Here is a 19,367-nt window from a genome sequence, read left to right as displayed (position 1 = left end):
ATGAAGCACATGGTTGTTCTCTATGCTTAGGGTTGGTAAGAGATTCAGATATCAACATGAAGGAGGAGGTCAACTGGAGTCCACAACATCACCTTGTTTTTGGCCCATCACTTCTGACTATTATACAGGGACTAAAAAAAAGGTAAAGTTTCCCTTGTCCAGTCGTGTCCAATTCTATGGGGTGGTGCTCATCTCTTTTTCCTAGTTGAGGGAGCCAACATTGTCCAAACACACTTCTGTGGTCATGTTGCCGGCATGTCTATACACCGAAGTGCACGGAACACTGTTACCTTTTCAACAAAGTGGTACCTATTTATCTACTTGCATTTGCATGCTTTTGAACTGCTAGGTGAACAGGAGTGGGAACAAGGAATGAAATTCACTCCATCATGAAACGCTCAGCATCTTTAATCCCTGAGTCATCATGCTACAGAGTAAGACTAGGATGGTTGAATGTTCCTTAGTACAAAACCAATTCATTCTCCTTTGGGAAAACAAACTCCAAGCTTTCTGCAGATATGTTAGTTTTCCAGGCACAAGGTTGGGGGTTTTATGACCATCATTCAGCACAAGATCCCTTCTTCTTCACATTGGCTAAATATGTTCAGATGCCCTGTAGACATTACAAAGTCTATATTGCTAGAAAATTATCGCCTTTTGTTTTGCTATTCAGCTCTTTCTGAGCATTAGGGTGGGAACTGCCTGACTGCCCTGCAGCAGAATCTGAACTCCGCCATTCCTCCACTTTCATTAGATGCCTTTCTGAGAATGAGGAGATCTCTCAGAGAATTGCTCAACAGGTGTCCAAATGAAGTCAGTGAGGCTGACAGGAACTTGTAGTTTTATATAAATAGATATATATATTTTACATCTATAGATATGGCAGACAAGGTAGTCAGCCAAACAAGAGCATCGTGAGGTAAATCGCAGAGCACCCAGAAGAAAAAGGCGGGGAAGAAGGGAAATTCCCCTTCTACACCCACAGCAACCAATCACAACACAAATTGCCTCAGGAGCAAGCACTCTCCAATTGATCAACTATAATTGTGTGTTCTGAATCATTGTACAACCCCATTGTCTCAGCTACTAAATTTAAATATCTTAACAAGATCACAGTTGAAAGCCAAGAGCCTTCAGCTACTGATGGTGTGATTGTAGTGGCAAAACCTTGGATAACCGTGTATCATCTGAGATGAATCCAACGTGGCTGACCCAAAATTCTCACATCAAAACATCCTCAAGCCCTTTTCGTGGGATCCCTTCCTTTAGGTGGAGGAAAGTTGTAAGAAAAAAAATGGCTTCTTGTTTGCATGGGATCCAAATTTCTCAGTTAAGGAGTAGCTAATGTTTACTCTGTAGGTGTAACATGGCGGAGATGGAAAAAAAAAAAAAGGCAAACCCACAAAGTTCAGCTTGACCAGGTATGGCCAGGTCAGTCAATGAAAGCTGCAGGTTGGAGGGGAGGATCAGGCTGAAGAGAAAGAGTGGGTCAACAGTGTGACCACAACTCTGTTTCTCATGGCAACCATCTCAAAGGCTTTTGTCTTTCTGCTCTGCTTCATAATTAAGTGCTAAGAAGAAGTACAGCTTGGTGAGCTCAGCTTCCTTCCTGATAAAACCTCAGGTTACATTCATCTTCCAACCTGACAGTTCCTAGTGAATTTCAGATGAGAGATCGCACCTCTATGGGAGAGGAGGAGGAGGAGAGGAGGAGAAAGAGGAGGCGGAGGAATAAAAAGGAGGAGGAGGAGGAGGAGGAGGGGGAGGAGGAGGAGGAGGAGGAGGAGGAGGAGGAGGAGGAGGAGGAGGAGGAGGAGGAGGAAGAAAGAGGAGAGGAGAAAGAGGAGAAAGAGGAGAAAGAGGAGGAGGAATAAAAGAAGAGGAGGAGGAGGAGAGGAGGAGAGAAGAGGAGGTGGAGGAATAAAAGGAGGAGGAGGAGGGAGGAGGAGGAAAAGAGGAGAAAGAGGAGGAGGAATAAAAAGAAGAGGAGGAAGAGAAAGAGGAGGAGGAGGAGGAAAAGAGGAGGAGGAAGAGGAGGAGGAGGAGGAGGAGGAGGAGGAGGAGGAGAGGAGGAGGAAGAGGAGGAGGAGGAGGAAAGAGGAGAGGAGAAAGAGGAGAAAGAGGAGAAAGAGGAGGAGAATAAAAGAAGAGGAGGAGGAGGAGAGGAGGAGAAAGAGGAGGTGGAGGAATAAAAGGAGGAGGAGGAAGAGGAGGAGGAGGAGGAGGAGGAGGAGGAGAGGAGGAGGAGGAGGAGGAGGAGGAGGAAAGGAGAGGAGAAAGAGGAGGAGGAATAAAAAGAAGAGGAGGAGGAGGAGAAAGAGGAAGAGGAGGAGAAAAAGAGGAGGAGGAGAGGAGGAGGAGGAAGAAGAGGGATAGGAAGAGATGGAGGTGGTCAAAATGCAATTTGCAAATTTAGCAGTATCAGAGGTTGTTTGGAGGAACTGTGGCAGGATGGAGAAGGTAAGGCATTAGATTCTCTGTATATTATAATAAAGTGAATGCCTGCAATTTGATCCTGGCAACAATTGTATTTGATTGCATATGGACAACTTCAAAAACATTTTACGAATATCTAGAAGTTCACTTATTCTACAGAAAAATGTCAATTTTAGTGCCGATATTTATTCATTGAGATTAGAAGCATTCATGCGTGGATTGTTAACATCCACCGAGTTTGGACATTTACAATTATTAACCAGCACATAGTTTCCCTTAGACATCAGTTGCTGGAGACAAAGTGGTTTTCTTGCCAACAACCCAGAGCGAAGTGTTTTGTGTCTGCTGTGTGTTTCTGACTTCCCAGTGTAGGCTACTACCTTGCAATTCCCTGGTTTCCTCCATCTAGACATTCACTAATTACAGCCAGCTTTTTCAAGATCGACTAGGGCTGTCCAGGTGTTGTCAGCCATTTGCATTGCTCTGGAGTTGATTGTTTCGTTTCAACTGCAATTAGGTAGAGGAAGTATGTCAGGGAGAGCTAATTCTCTGGGATTGGCAATGGCAATAGCAGTTATAAGACCCCTGTTTTAGATACTACCCTCATTGTGCTTTACAGCCCTCTCCAAACAGTTTACAGAGTCAGCATACTGCCCCTAACAATCTGACTCAACCTTGGAAGGATGGAAGGCTGAGTCAACCGAACTCCTGACATTGGGCAGAGTTAGCCTGCAATACTGCATTCTAACTATTGCACCACCATGGTTCATTCATCTTTCCTTTCATCTGAAGATGAAAATAGGGTATTCTTTGTCCTTCGAAGGAGCTTGCTGCTGGCACCAACAGCAAAAGTTTTAACAGTAATAGTATAACAGGGTTGGAAGGGACATTGGAGGTCTTCTAGTCTAACCCCTGATCAATCAGGAGACCCTGTACCATTCCAGACAAATGGCTGTCCAATCTCTTCTTAAAGAAACCTCCAGTGATGGAGCAGCCACAGCTTAACCTGAAGTTAACTTAGTTTTCCCTCTTTTAGATACTTTCATCTTGACTTCCCAAATTTCCTATGGTTTTGGTCACCGTCTGGGAATTTTGGAGTCCAACTGGCCTTACCACAAAAGGGAAGATCAGCTGACAAAAATTCTGATCCCTTCCTTGCTTCTGTTCGTCTAAAACAGGGGTCTTCAAACTTGACAGCTTAAAGACTTTTGTGGACTTCTAACTCCCAGAATTCCTCCTCCAGTCACGTTAGCTCAGGAATTCTGGGAGTTGAAGTCCACAAGTCTTAAACTTGCCAAAACTTTGACCCCTTGGTCTAAAACCAGAGAGGGTTTTAGAGGGCACTGAGTTCAGGGTCTGAGTTCAGGGTCTCCTTGGTTCATAAAGCTGCCCTGAAGATTTAGGGAAGGGTTGTGACTTGAACTCTGGACTTTACACCTGATACTCTTCGCTCCTACATTGTACTACTGATCCAGCATATATACAAGCCTGTTTGTGTGTTTCCTTTCCCCCTTAATATGTCACTAAGTTTGTTCCAAAGTTTATAGAAAGTTCTTGCTACAGTTGTTCAGTTCTGGATCATTTCTTCTCAGAAGAACACAGGAAAATTAATGAATGCAAAGATACTTATGTTTAGAACATAGAATAGTAGAGTTGGCAGGGACCTCAGAGGACTTCTACTCCAACCCCCTGCTCAAGCAGGAGACCCTATATCATGTCAAGCAAATGGTTGACCATTCCGTTTTTGAAAGCCACCAGTGATGGGGCACCCATAACTTCTGGAGACAAGTTCGTTCCGTTGCTTAATTGTTCTCGCTATCAGGACATTTCAGTTCTAGGTTGTTTCTCTCCTTGGTGAGTTTCCAACCGTTGTTTCCCATCTTGCCTTTTGGCGCTTTGGAAAATCGGTTGACCCCTTCTTTTTGGCAGCCCCTCAAATATGGATACTTAGCATTGACGAAGCTTAACGAGAAGGACGCTGGTGAGGAAATGGAACACAACCAGTTACAATTGGACGGGAATATGAAGAGCTGACCATGAGAAAGTGAAGTATGCTGTGCTGTGCATGTAGAGTAAACTATCCACCCCATTCACTATCTAAAGATCACAACTTTTCCATATTTACATGTGGATTTTATTTTATTTTATTGAAGAATTGGAATGGCCAAAATTCTAGCAAAAGCACAGATCTCAGGACTTCCTCAAGTCTACAAAGTTTAAACTCTCTCCAAGACGTTGGAAATCTCCTGTGGACAGTTGGTAGAGCTCAACTAAACTTGGCAGTAAAGCCATAAAATGGAGCGAATTTTACTTAACAAATTTCTTACTTAGCAACATAAATTTTGGGCTCAGTTGTGGCCATAAGTCAAGAAATACCTGTTTGTATATTTATTGATAAACTAGAAAGCAACATTCCATACAAAGGGCCATACAAGAAGTCCTCAACTTACAGCAGTTTGTTTAATGACTGTTTGACAATTACAACAGCAGTGAAAAAAAGTGACTTACGACCATTTTTCACACTTACGACCATTGTAGCATCCCCGTGGTCATTTGATTTACATTCGGATGCTTGACAAGTGGTTCATATTTATGACCGTTGCAGCGTCCTGGGGTTATGTGATCCCCTTTTGTGACCTTCTCACCAGCAAAGTCCATGGGGAAAGCCAGATTCACTTAACAACCATGTTACTAACTAAAACTGCAATGATTCTGTTAACAAATGTGACAAGAAAATGTCATGCCCCTGTTGGAATCTGATTCTGAGGGAGAGGTGGAACAGCTGACAGGGAGTGGGAGTGTGGCTCTGGTGGCTATGGAGGAAACTGGGGAAGGGCACAGTCCAGCTGGGCATTCATAAGAAGATGCAGGCCCCTTTTCATCCTAGGGCATGCAGAGAGGAATGAATAAGGGAGCAACGTGGGTTATGTGGGAGAAAAAGGCCCTGATTCCCTTCATTAACTGCAGCTGGGAAAACAGGGTAAAAAGGATGTTTGTGCACAGTTCCTTGCTGGAAACAAAGCATGAATTATTTTGGTTTGTCAAGTCTTATCTGAGTTCTGGCATCCTCCCAACTGTGTGTGTTTCATTATCTTTTGAAGTCTTCAATTCCTTATCCTGCCCTGTCTCGTTAATTGCTGCAGCTTTGTGGTTTGTGTTGGTTTTTATTTATAATCTATATGTACTTTGGGTTCGGATTGAATTTCTTCCCTTTAAAACCTGTTCTTGGGAGAGTTTTTTCTCCAGCTGATGATAACTGGACATTGGGGGGCAAGTTGGAGGTATTAAAGGGACTTAACCTATTTTTGTGACTTTGTTGCTTTTGTGCCATGGCCCAGGTCATCACAAAAAGTTGTAAAATGGGGCAAAAACTCATGCAACAAATTTCTCACTTAGCCGCATAAATTTTGTTGTGATCGTCGAGGAATACCTGTATAACAAGGTATGTGAAATTAGTCCTTAACTAACTTCTTGGCTTTGACCAGCACAATTTTATATGCAAACTATGTTTGCCCAATAACACATGATGTCCATAAACTTGCCACTGTTGTAATTATTAAAGGTTTTGAGAAATGCTTCCTGATTATGATGACAGTCTGGCTATATTTTTATTTTTATTTTTTTGAGGCAGAAAACAAGAAAAAACCAGAGTTTCACCATCCAACAGGAGGAATAAGCAAATGAGGTCAAAACGCATTTGTCCCTTTCTCCTTTGAACCAAGAAACCTTAATATATTATGTCATAGCTGCAGATGGTTATTCAGAAACTGTTGTGCCCAATATGAACTGTTTTACAATGGAAAAAAATTAAGGTAAGGTTAAAGTACACATAGTGTGTGAAACCAGGCTCAATAGCAGTAACTGTGGTCACCACACTATAAAAAAGATCTTGAAACTCTAGAAAAAGTACAGAGAACAGCAACCAGGATGATCAGGGGACTGGAGACTAAAACATATGAAGAACTGGGCATGGCCAGTCTAGTGAAGAGAAGGATCAGGGGAGAAATGATACCACTGTTTCAATATTTGAGGGCTGCCACAAAGAGGAGTGGGTTGAGTTATTTTCCAAGGCACCTGAAGGCCAGACAAAGAATAATGGATGGAAACTGAATAAGGAGAGATTTAACATGGAAATAAGAAAAAACTTTCTGACAGTGAGAACAATCAACCCATGGAACAGAAGTTGCCTTCAGAAGTTGTGGGAGCATCATCACTTGAGACTTTCAAGAAGAGATTAGACTGCCATTTGATAGAAATGATGTAAGGTCTCCTGCTTGGGCAGGGGGTTGGACTAGATGACCTACAAGGTCCCTTCCAACTCTGACTATCTGGTATCTGACAGTTCTCAAGGGGGAAAAAAGAAACACTAGTTTTGAAAAAGCACCCTCGAGACAACTATGACCTGGATGGCTGAGATATTTCCACAGACATATCATTTTGATGGAAAGAGGAAAATAATAATAAAAAATAAGTGTTTAAGAATGGAATGAAGAGGATCAAAGAAGGGCCTCTTGTAAGGAGAATGGAAGGAAAACTACCAGACGGAAGGAAGAAAAGAGGATCAAAAATGCTTTGAGAAGGCTGAAAAAAAAAAAAAACCCAAGGTGACTACCTCGATGGAGGGCAGAATCGGAGAGAGGTTGAAATAGGGTTGCAGTCGGCTTAGGGAGCGGCTGTGAAGACTTCCTTTCTGCCACCCAAGCAGGAAGGCAGCCGATAGCTTGAAGGAGGCCCCTTCTTCGCAACGGGAAGGGAAAAGTGGCAAGAGCGAGGCCACAACTGCAGGGGGCTGGGTGGGTTGTCAGTTGAGTTTTTGCTGGGGGGAGACGGAGGGTCGGAGGAGCAGAACAATAACGGAAAAGGTTGTGGGGACGGGAAAAGCAACATTTAGGAGGCGGTGGATGGGAGGCAGACCAGATGTTCTCTCTTCAACGGGTCACTGAGGAACGTTCTTGAGAAAGTTTACAGGCTGGCTATGGATAGGGGGGGAAAAAGGGCCTGGAAGTGAACTGGAATCGGTGGAGGGGTGGGGTGGGGAAAAAAAGGAGGTTGGAGGCAGGGGGGAGCAGAGGTTGGTTGCCCAATGCCATCCGAGGGAAGCGAAAAGGTCCCGGGCAGAGAGAGAGGTGGGGGAAGCCAGGAAAGGAATCAACCCTGAGCAAGGGTGCAGCCATTGAAGGTGTGTGTGTGTGTCTGTGTGTGTGTCTGTGTGTGTCCATCTCTAATGACAGACGGAGCTCCGGGGGGAAGGGTTGGCACCTGGAGGACAGGGTGGGGAGGGGCGCGCAGGTCAAGGATGCTCCCTTGCTCCAAGCGACCTGCCAGCAATGCTGGGGAAAAGCGAGCCGAGCTGGAAGGGGAGGCGTCCCCCCCACCTTCCTCCACGGGCCGGGATGGCGATCTTTCCCCGCCGCTCCATCCGCAGAGGCTCCCCTCTTCGGACCCTCCCTTTGCAAGGGCGAGGGCTCCCCGGGAGCCTCACCTGAGCCCCCTCCCCAAGGACAAAGCGCCAGAGCCGGCGCGTCTTTGTCCGTCGGAGCCCGCGCAGGTTGCTCCGGCCCCGCGGCGGCGCCTGGCATGCTAACGAAGGGCAGCTGTCCTTCCCCCGCACCCCCCAGCCCACCCCAGCCCGGTTCCTCGGCTCCCGCCCGGCGTTGCCATGGGAACTGCAGGCTCGCAGCAGCTGCCACCCCGCTGCCGATGGGGTGGGGTGGGGTGAGGTGGGGGGGAGGCGGGAATAGAAGAGCCGGCGCCTGCGCAGAAGCCGCTTCTCTCCTTCTCCCCCCCCCACCCCCGTACCCCTCGCTCCAACAATCCCTCCGCCCTGTTCGCGCTCGGCGGCTCTGCGGGACGCTTCCCGACCCGCAGCGAAGAGGAAGAAGAAAGGCGACAAAAGCCCAGGATGCTCAGCCAGAGAGCCCTGGTCTGGGGCACGTCTGGAACGACGCATCCCCCTGCAGCTGCGAAGGTCGGGGTTGCAAGATCCAGGTGTCTCTCTCTCTCTCTCTCACACACACACACACACACACACCCCCAGGGAAAGAAGCAGAGAAGCTCCCTGGCTCTTCCCTTCCTTCTGCAGGTGGGCAGAAAGGCTCAGCCCCAATTGGCCAGCAAGGGCAAGGGGCTGGCTGATCTGGATGGGAGACCACGAGGAGATCATTGCCAGAGAGGATGCTCAGCCGTGTCCCAGAAGAAGCAGAGGCCTGGGCTCCGAGGAGGAGATCTGCAAGCTGAACTTGAGGGCAGACTTTTTCTGGTCTCTGCTTCTTAGATTTTCTCATTGTTTCCCCTTCAAAGAACAGGGGGATTACGCAATCGGTTTCCAGAAGCAGTGGGGCGGGGGCTTTGGCTGCTCCTTGTCCTGGTCCCCCAAATCTCCTGCCCCTATTGTGCTCCTAGCCACAAGTTTTTTTGGCGCAGTAAAAACTGGCAATGTCCCTTGAACTTGGCCCATGAAAATTGCCAAGGCCTGTCTTGTTGCCAGTCTGGGGCTTCTAACTTCCTTTGCACTATCCAGCCTGGTCAGGAGGTGGCAGCCCAGAAATACCCCCCAAATGCTGGTGCTTGGGTGCCACCCAGTGGCCTGCAGCTCTGCAGTGCAAGCTCTCTGTAGGCTGAGAAGGGGACTTTCCCAGCTACCATGAAACAAGGGGAATCTGGGTACAGAGGAAGGCATTTATCAAAACCATCGCTGTGCTGGCTCACTCTCAAAGCTGGTCTCTTCCATCTGCCTTTCCCCTCCTCATAGCTTTGCACATTGCCGCCATCTTGGCTTCTCTGAACTGTTGACATCAGAAGAAGGTTCCCTCATGAGGGAGCTGAAACCCTGATACAGAAAAGCAGCTTTTCCTTCAGCAGAGTTAGAATCCTCTGTGGAAGCTTTTTAAAATGGCGGTGATTGGGACAAAATGAACTCCAAAATAAACTCCTGGATAGTGTTGGTTGCCATGATATTAAAAAAGAGGTTGAGTACAAACTTGAAATTTGGTATGTATGTTCCTCTTGGCTTCTAGGTGCTCACTAAGAAAGGACTTTTCGAAATGACCATCAGAGCATGAGTGTTTCATATATTATTATTAACACGCCCTGATGCAGGAGGTTGTACAACTTGCCTCGTGGTGTAACCGGAACAACCTGGAAAGAAACGGTAGTAGACTTTAGAAGTAACCCTCCCACCTCCTGGTTGAGTCTCTGGAAAAAGGGCAGAGAGGAGCAACAAAGATAATTAGAGGACTGGAGGCTAAAACCAGGGGTGGGCTTCAAAAATTTTAGCAATGGGTTCTCTGCCCGGTTGCTAGGTAGGCGTGGCCATGGTGGGTGTGGCCTAGTTGGCCTCCGGCACCACAGCAGAGGGGGGAAGTTGCCCTCCCCGGGCTCTGGAGGCTTTTCTTGCACCTCCGGGAGAGCAAAAATGGCCTCCCCAGGCTCCGGAGGCTCTGTGGAAGCCAGAAACGGGCCCATTTCCAGCCTTCCTGAACTTCCAGGAGGCCATTTTTCACCCTCCCAGAGCCTCTGCGCGCACCCTGCACTTACCTGCATCCAAAATGGGCTGTGTGGGGACTCTTGGGAGGGAAGGGGTGGGGCCAGCCAGGAGTGGGATTTGGGGGTTCTCTGACCTGCACAGAATCTTAGCTAGGGGCTCTCCCGAATCCCTGCAAACCACCAGCAGCCCCACCCCTGCCTAAAACGTATAAAGAACGGTTGCAGGAATTGGGTATGAACTAGTTTGATGAAAAGAAGGACTAGGGGTGACATGATAGCACTGTTCCAATATCTCAGGGGCTGCCCTAAAGAAGAGGGAGTCAAGCTATTCTCCAAAGCACCTGAAGGCAGGACAAGTAGCAATGGGTGGAAACTAATCAAGGAGAGAAGCAACCAAGAATTAAGGAGGAACTTCCCGAGGGTTAGAACTATTAATCAAGTGGAACAGCTTGTCCAGAAGTTGTAGGTACTCCACCACTGGAGGGATTTAAGAAGAGATTGGACAACCATTGGTCTGGGGTGTTATAGGATTGCCTGCTTGAGCAGGACGTTGGACTAGCGGACCTTCAAGGTCCCTTCCAACTCATGATATACTGTTATTCATAGAAAACTTTTCCATCGTGATCTCATCGTGGCCGGGCATTTTAGCCTTGATGCCATTCATGACCTGATCTGAAAGTATTGGGCTGGGTTAGGCCAGGGGGCTCAAACCAGCAGACTTGGAGAAATGGGTGCCTGGCTGGTTTAGCAACTGTGAAGTGGAATGGAATGGAGTGGAATCAGAAAGAATGGAATGGAATAGGATAGGATAGGATAGAATGAGAAGGAATGGAATGGAATGGAATGGAAAGGAATGGAATGGAATGGAATGGAATGGAATAGAATAATAGAGAATAGAATAGAATAGAATAGAATAGAATAGAATAGAATAGAATAGAATAGAATAGAATAGAATAGAATATTCATTATTGGCCAAGTGTGATTGGACATACAAGGTCCAAAACTAGATGGTCACTTTCAGATCTGACCCACATCCTGGACAAATTTTTAGCTCGCCTCCTTATTTGCCATCAAGGAGAGGACAATTAAATTTCATCCCAAGTCTTTTAGAGTAGGGGGTCCATATAGATAAAAAGAAAGACAAATGACACAAGTTAATTTCATTAAAGTTTTGCTGCCAGGTACAAACTGGAGAACAGATGCATTGCTGTGTGTGTGTGTGCTTATGCTTGTGTGTTTATTTGGATGTGCATGCAAGCGTATTCTTAAGTGTAAGTGGTATTTTGGCATTCCTAAGCGATCGTCTGCTGGTCCCTGGGGTATATGGCACCTGAAATACAGATTCAGAAGAGCTAAGGGAGAAAAGCCATTCCGGTTCTCTGCAGAGATTTGGGGAACTAAAACACATTTCAGCTGAAAGAGTCACTCAAGGACAGGAGAATCTAATAGTGCCCTTCGACACATTTGGGGCTGTAGCAGCTCCCTCCTGATAGGAGAGAGAAAAAGAAAGAAAGAGAGACAGAGAAAGAGAGATGAGGGGATGGAAGAGGAGTGGAGGAAAGGAGAAGATGAGGAGGAGAGGGAAAAAGAGACAGAGAAAAAAAGAAGAGAGGATGGGAGAAGAGAAGAGGAAGAGAAGAGGAATAGAGGAGAGGAGGGAAGAGAGGAGAGCAGAGGAGAGGAGGGAGAGAGAGAAGTCTTGGAGTCTGGATTGACCATGGAGTAAAGGAATTAAAGAGGCAAATGTAAGGAGCCTACACAGGAATGGTTTCCCAGAGATGGTTCTCCAGCTGCAATCTGTGTGCTTGTGGGGTACATGCGTGCATGTGGTGAGAGAGAGAGAGTGGGAAAGAGAGAGAGAGAGAGAACACTGCAGGAAGTCTCTGATCCATTCTTTTAAAAAAAAACAGGAGGAAAGGGAAGGTGCAATCCCACAGAGAACTGTGCCACTTGCAAGGAAAGGGGAGGTCTCAAATACTGATGTGTATTTATTTATTAAATTATAAGTCCCCCATCTCACTCTGCAAAACAACTCTGGGCGGCTGTTACCCACCTCCAAACTGATTTGCACAGGACCTTAGCAAAGCAAATGGGTTGCTTGCATTCCCGTCAGTGCAGGTGAGCTGCACTGGAGTGCAAATTTCATCCCTAAACAGCTGGGAGAGTAGAAAGAGCAAACCATCCTGGACAGCCCTTTTGTACCACCGTGTATTTTGTACCTCTGGAATTCTGGAAATAAAATTGGTTCTTCTCCTCAACTGGAATGAAGCACGGCTAACTTGTCAATGTGATTTCTCATTGCTGCTCCGGAAATGCCCAGAAAACCATGTTTAATGTCTGTTGCAAATGGGAATTGAATTAGTTGCTAAAATGGCAGTGATTCAAAAAGTCCCCCACCACCACCACCATCATTTGAAAAATTATTAGTCTAGTGCTGTGACAGCTTTCATTATGATATGGTATTCGAGGCAATAAACTACATTTCCGGCATTTTAGTGGTAATAAAAAGTTCCGTGTTTAAAATGAAGTGAGAAGAGTGATCAGTGCTCCTCTGTAGGTAACTGCAAAGGGACGTAGTTGTCCTGTTCATACAAAGTGACCTCTCACTTGGAGAGATGGAGAAACCTAGAATCTAGAATAACAAGGCTGAAAGGGATCTTGGAGGTCTTCTAGTCCAACCCACTGTTTGAGCAGGATACCCTATACCACTCCAGATAAATGGCTGTCCAATCTTTCTCAAAACCTCCAGTGATGAAGCACCCACAACTTCTGTTCCATTGATCAATTGTTCTCACTGTCAGGAAATTTTTATTTGGTTCTAATTTGATCTTTCTTTAATGATCCACCCATACTTCTCGTCCTGCCGCTAGGTGGTTTGGAAGATAATTTGATCTCTTCTTCTTTCTTCTTCCTTGTTCTTCTTTCTCCTTTTTTCTCCTTTCTTCTTTCTTTTCTCATTCTTTCTTCTTCCTCTTCCTCCCTCTCCTCCTCCTTCTTCCTTCCTCCTTCTCCACCTCCTCCTCCTTCCCTTAAGTAACCCTGACAATGTGTCATGTCGCTCTTAGTTCTTCATTAGGCTAAACTTATCTAGTTCTCTTAACCATTCATCATATGATTTAGCCTCCAGACTTCTTACCATTTTTGCACGAGGTAATTACACCAAGAGAAGTTGCATGGCTTCATTCTACCTTTCTCTAAAAAGCTAAAACCCCAAAACCTTTTCATAGAGCATTTTCCACCCCACTCCCTCCAATTTATAGCATCAGACAGCTGCCTTACATCATCTTACTCGGGAAGAACAGCAAACCTCCATAAACACAAAAATTTTAAGCCTTCCCACATACACCCCTATTTACACAAAGGTACCTAGGACTAATTCATTTAGACCAGGGGTGTCCAACCTTGGCAACTTTAAGACTTGTGGACTTCAACTCCCAGAATTCCTCAGCCAGCAAAGCTGGCTGAGGAATTCTGGGAGTTGAAGTCCACAAGTCTTAAAGTTGCCAAGGTTGGACACCCCTGGTTTAGACAATCCTGCGATTGGCATGGTTTTGCACGCAGGCTGTGCCACATGGGTATTGCCCTGGGTAAAGGCCCACCCTCCTTGAGAAAACTCTGCAAATGTATGAAGCTGCTTCAAGGGTCTTCTCTTAAAAGTGTTTGTGGGATCAGGTTGCTCTCAATTCTACTTCAGAAGTTGTGGATGATCCGTTGCTGGAAGCTTTTAAGAAGGGACTGGATAGCCATTTATCTGAAACGGTGTAGGGGCTCCTGCCTGAGCAGGGGGTTGGACTGCAGGACCTCCAAGGTCCCTTCCAACTTATTCTCTGTTCTAGTTTCTCCTAGAACTCAATGCTGTGGACTGGTTTGTTTGTTTGTTTTTTGCAATGATTTCTTTATTTGAATCACCATCGTTAGCATCCTTCCTTCATTATATAATGGGGAAGAACATTTGCAACCATGATATGTATTTTGCACCTTGGACACATCCTGCGAGCATCGCAGTGCTTCTGTGAATGAAGATTATTTCCCTCATCATCTTCTCCGTGCCCTTCAGCCACCAGGAGGAGGAGAAATAGAGTGTACAAATGAGCAAGTTTCATGCAGTAAGCTGGTAATGAAACTATCATTCTTGAAACCAATTTAATCTTCTATTTCCTGGTACGAGATAAAGAATTAATTGGCAGCCCATGGCTTATAACGGCCTTTTTTTGCTGGAATGCTCCCTGGTGGCCAGTTGAAATGCTAAATAATAGTTCCGTTGCTAACTCGGTGAGCAACCAGATGTGAAAGGCGTGGGTGCAAGGACATCTGCCACCACAGATGCCCCTCTTGCCAAAGCAGGACATGACATCAGCCTTGTATTGCTGCAGGAATTCTTCACGCAGTTTGAAGAAAAAAAAAGGTGATCTAAGAAACTGGGATGGAACTAATCTTAATGTATGATTTACTTCTTGCTTTGCTAAATGTTGTAGGGGGAAGAAAAGGAGGAGGAGGAGGAAGAGGAGGAAGGAGGAGGAGGAAGAAGAAGAAGGAAGAAGAAGGAGGAGGATGAAGAGGAGGAGGGGGGGAGGAGGAGGAGGAGGAGGAGGAGGAGGAATAATCACCATCTCTGGAAATTAACTGAGCAAGTTATAGCTCAAACCATCAGAGTCATCATTTCTTATAGAAAACCAGCAATACTTCGCAAAATGAATGTGAGTGATTATGACACTAGCCTTGTCATATTTATTCCAATCTACAATACCATCGAAAAGGGAGATGTTGGTGAGCCAGAAGACACCTAGTGGAATAAATGGGCAGTTATGAGATGGAGAGGAAGGAGATCTGCTGGCTTGAATGAAAGGTGCACCTCCTAAGTGCCATATTGGTCATAGACTTGGCATCCTGGACAGTTCCATATTGTTGGAGTCGCTGTGAGTCTGAGTTTTCTGGTTACGCTTTGACTGATTTCCAGGAAGCTTACCAAGTCGAGCCTGGTTAGTGCTTAAATGAGACACTGCCTGGAAATTCAGTGCAGTAGCTGTGGGAAAGACTGGACAGTCTCAAAAGAATACTGGTGACACTGGCCAAATCAATTCGGTGGCCAAGAAAACAACCCAAGGTATTATTGAATCTGAATGGTAACAATCCAAATATGCACAAGGGGGTGCCAAAGGGCAGGGTTTTCGGTATCTATCTGGAATGTTTGTGGGTCGGTTAACTGTAATAGAATCATCAGGAGATCAGCTAAACTTGAGGGATACTTCTTTATATCTAGAAAAAAAAATGTCACGAACTATTCAGAGCTAGAGTTCTTTTCTCTATTATGTCTGTCAGTTTCGACCTTGAGTGAATTGTGAACCAGGCAATAAAGATCATATCAACACAACAATACCTGACTAAGGAAAACCTTCCAGCTCAGCTGCCTTAAAAGGGAACAGCAGCTTCCTCCACAGTTCATCTGAAAGCTCTTTTCTCCTGGATCAGAAAGGCAGAAATGGGAGACCATCAAAGGGCCAAGCAGCCCTCCACCCCCAAAATGAAGGGGTGAGCCATGGGGTTCTTCTTTAGACCAGATTTGCGGGGCAGGCTCTGTTAGATTAGTATTGTAGCATTGCAGGTTGCCCAGGCTTACTTCTATGTGGTGCTGATGCTTCCTAGTCCTTCCATTGTGGGAGGAGTTATAATCTTCCTTCCTCCCAATGCACAATCGTGTGCAAGATAGGCATGTTCTAAGGAGCACAGGGAGGATGCTGTTCACCATCACACTCAGCCATAGTGCAACCTAGCATGGGGCTTTGAGCGAACGCATTGTGATTTATAAATACAGTTATGACATCACGAGGGTCAAACTCAAGGCCCAAGGCCCAGATCCAGCCTGTGGGATGCTTAGCTCTGACCCGCAGACCCTCCTTGGAAACACTGAAGGACCGGCTTGCGGTGCCTCTGCCAGTGAAAACAGAGCTTGGGAGGACTGCCTGAGCTCCATTTTCAATGGAAGAGGGCTGCAGGAGGCTGTCGTAGCAGAAAATGGAGCCCGGGAGGGCCGCACACAGTTTCCCGAGCTCCATTTTCACTGGCAGAGGGCTGCAGGAGGCTGTCATGGCAGAAAACAGAGCCTTGATGAGTGATGTTCAGCTGGCCCTGCCCCCTGGCCCTACCGCCTAGCCTCCCCCAAGGTCAAACACAACCCTTATACGGCCCTCAATACAATCAAGCCCCACAGTCCTAGTTATCTTTGTTTGTTTAACACAGGGCTCTCCAAACTTAGCAACTTTTAAGACCTGTGGACTTCAACTACCAGAATTCCTCAGTCAGCCATGCTGGGAATTGAAGTCCACAAGTCTTAAAGTCACCACATTTAGAGAGTCCTGGTTTAACAGATGACAGCTTTGCATAGTGAGAGGCCAGTCAGGCCTGTATCCATCTGACTTGTCCTACCTCAAGAGAAAGAATTGGGACTTCTGTGTTAGATCTGGATATGTCCATTGTTGCATACAGGAAAGGTTGTTCTAGCTAAAGGAAAACTTTGAAAAAGCCCTAGCTGTGTTGGGGCCAAAAAGAGGAGCTCACAGAAGGAATTCAGAAGCAAAGGAGGTGTCAGGATTCCGACAATTACCCCAATTAAATCATGAGTCTCCAGCCAAACTTCCAAAACTTCAAAAGAATTTATTGGGAGTTAATATGTCCGGCACTGCCTGCGTGTAGCCGACTCTGAGACACATCATTCATTGTCACCCTCCCACCCCTGGGTGTATCATAATTCATATTCTCCAATGAGACACATCCATAGCCAAGAGTCACCAATCATGTTCTCCAGTTAGAATTTTGCACGGCAGAAACTTCAGTCACTTAGTTACTATCTTTGAAAACTATTTATGGAATGCACTTTCAATTTCCAAGCTGCCACGCTGCTCTTTCAAACCCTTTCCCCCCTCCTTTTCTGTTGGCAATTCTAAAAAAGACCATAGAAATATTTTATGAGTTGACAGGAAGCTGCTGCGATCTCCAGAAGCTTCTGCTCTGGACAGCGGAGAACCTAGCAAAAAAACAGCAAAGTCATCCAGAAGTCGATACCGCTATTCAATCAAATGAGTGAATAGAATTCTTCAATTGCAGCAGGTGAAGCTCAATGCCTCTCTGTAACTGGTTTATAATTGCCACATTTGAGGGCTGAAAATGATGGAAAATCTCTGCCATAAATTACACAAGAGGCTTCTTGGAAGTCAAAGTAATTGCCACCCATCCATCACGAGAAGGTTGCAGTTCCCAGCCTGAGCACAGGCAAAGGTTTCAATTCTTCCCTGCCTTATACAATGACTATCACTGGTTTCTCTCTTTCTTTCTCTCCCCCGCACAGAAAATAATACACTAAAATATTAATGCAAAAATGTTGGCTCCTGAAACTTCTCATTTCATGGGTTCTCTCCACCCAGGAATAAGGATCATCTCCACAGAGAATCATTAAAATTGCCCAGAATATCATCCGGCTCCAGCTACCAGCCCTGGACAACATCTTCACATCTCGCTGTTTGAGGAAGTTGCACAACATTCCCAGAGACTCTTCCCATCCTGCTCACAATCTTTGTGAACTGTTGCCTTCTGGCAGAAGATACGGAACAATTAAAACTCAAACTAAATGTTTTTTGAACAGTTTTTATCCCAGAGCTCTAATTTCACTTAACAATGAACTTAAGGCCATCATCAGTGAGCTGTTGGGTAGTATTATTTGGTCTGGTGTATGGATGCTTGTGTGTTTTTAGGGGGCAGATGGGGATGTGTTTGGGGATTTTTTGTGTATGTGTGTGTGTGTGTGTGTGTGTGTGTTGGGTCTGGTCTCTGGGTGCTATGTGAATTTTGTTGTATGTGTATACTGTGTATATACGTACAATGACAATAAAGTATTTTTGTTGTTGTTGTTTTGAGATTTACAGCCTTTGGGACTAGTTGGTAGCTCAACAGCTCAAGTCCTAACCAAGGACCTAGGAACTGTTCAGGTAGCGTTGGAGGATATAAGCTGTTCCAAGTAAGTGGTTTTTTGTACAATCAGGGTATTCAAGTCTGATAAATTCAGAATTTCCAAATAGTGAGGTAGCCCTTTAGGTATTGCTCCAAGGGCTCCAATTATAATTGGGGTAACACACAATTTCTTTTTCCAAAGTAACTCATTATTATTATTATTATTATTATTATTATTATTATTATTATTATTATTATTATTATTATTATTATTATTATTGCTGCAACACAGAGATGAGGACCAGACAGATGGGACTCCCAGTCACCACACAGTCCTTGAATACAAATGCAGTTGTCCTCCGAAAGGCCCAGATTAAGCTATGTGGCATGGGCTCATTGGGATCATCATTCCTGGAAGGACAGAAAGAACTTATCTTAAAATATTTACTGTAAGACTCATCCCTGGTCTCCTTCTCCAAAATCCACTTCCAGAGTAGTTCCTGGGAGACTCAAGTTGCTACAGGGGAAGAAAGAAAACTTAATCTAGGATACAAGACAGCTCAAGGACATACTGCTTAGCTGGACAGAAGGTTTGCATGGACAGTGTAGTAACAGAGTAACAGAGTTCGAAGGGATCTTGGAGGTTTTCTAGTGCAACCCCCTGCATAAGCAGGAGACCCTATACTAGGCACCTGCAATCTGTGGCTCTGGAGCCACATGTGGCTCTTTCAGCCCTCTGCTGTGGCTCCCTGTTGGCTGATCCTACCACTGGCTCGCCCCTCCCCATCACTCCTCGTCTGGCCTGAGAAGGTAAGGGTGATGACGGGGGATGGAGACTCACTCCATATTCCAGAGCAGGAGGTGACTGAGTGGGAGTGAGTGGCGTCGAGTTGGCCATGCCTACCCAGTCACACCGGTTGTTAAATTATTGGCTCCCTGTGTTTTCTATGAGAAATGGGTCCAAAATGGCTCCTTGAGTGTTTAAGGTTGCAGATCCCTGCCCTATACCATTCTAGACAAGTGACTGTCCAATTTCTTCTTAAAAGCCTCCAGTGATGGAGCCCCCACAATTTCTGAAGGCAAGCTGTTCTACTGGTGAATTGTTCTCACTGTTGTGAAGTTTCTTCTTAGTGCTAGGTTGCTTCTCTCCTTGATCAGTTTCCATCCATTGCTTCTTGTCCTGCCTTCTTGTGCTTTGGAAAATAGGTTGACCCCCTCTTCTTTGTGGTAGCCCCTCAAAAACGGGAACACTGCTATCATGTCATCCCTAGTCCCTATTTTCTCTAGATCAGTCATACCCAATTCCTGCAACTGTTTTCATATGTTTTAGCCCCTAACCCCCTGATCATCTTTGTTGCTCTTCTCTGCACTCTTTCCAGAATTTCTACATCTTTTTATATTTTTTTTTCAAAACTGTAGCATTGCAAGTCCGGTCTTACTTACGGTTTAAAAAAGCTTTTTAGTTTTATTTCACTTCCAAAGAGGTCACACGATTGCACTATTGT

Source organism: Pseudonaja textilis, chromosome 8 (assembly GCF_049901715.1).
Source record: "Pseudonaja textilis isolate UNSWEBS1 chromosome 8, rPseTex1.2, whole genome shotgun sequence".
NCBI lineage: Eukaryota > Metazoa > Chordata > Lepidosauria > Squamata > Elapidae > Pseudonaja > Pseudonaja textilis.
This window is presented reverse-complemented; position numbering follows the sequence as displayed.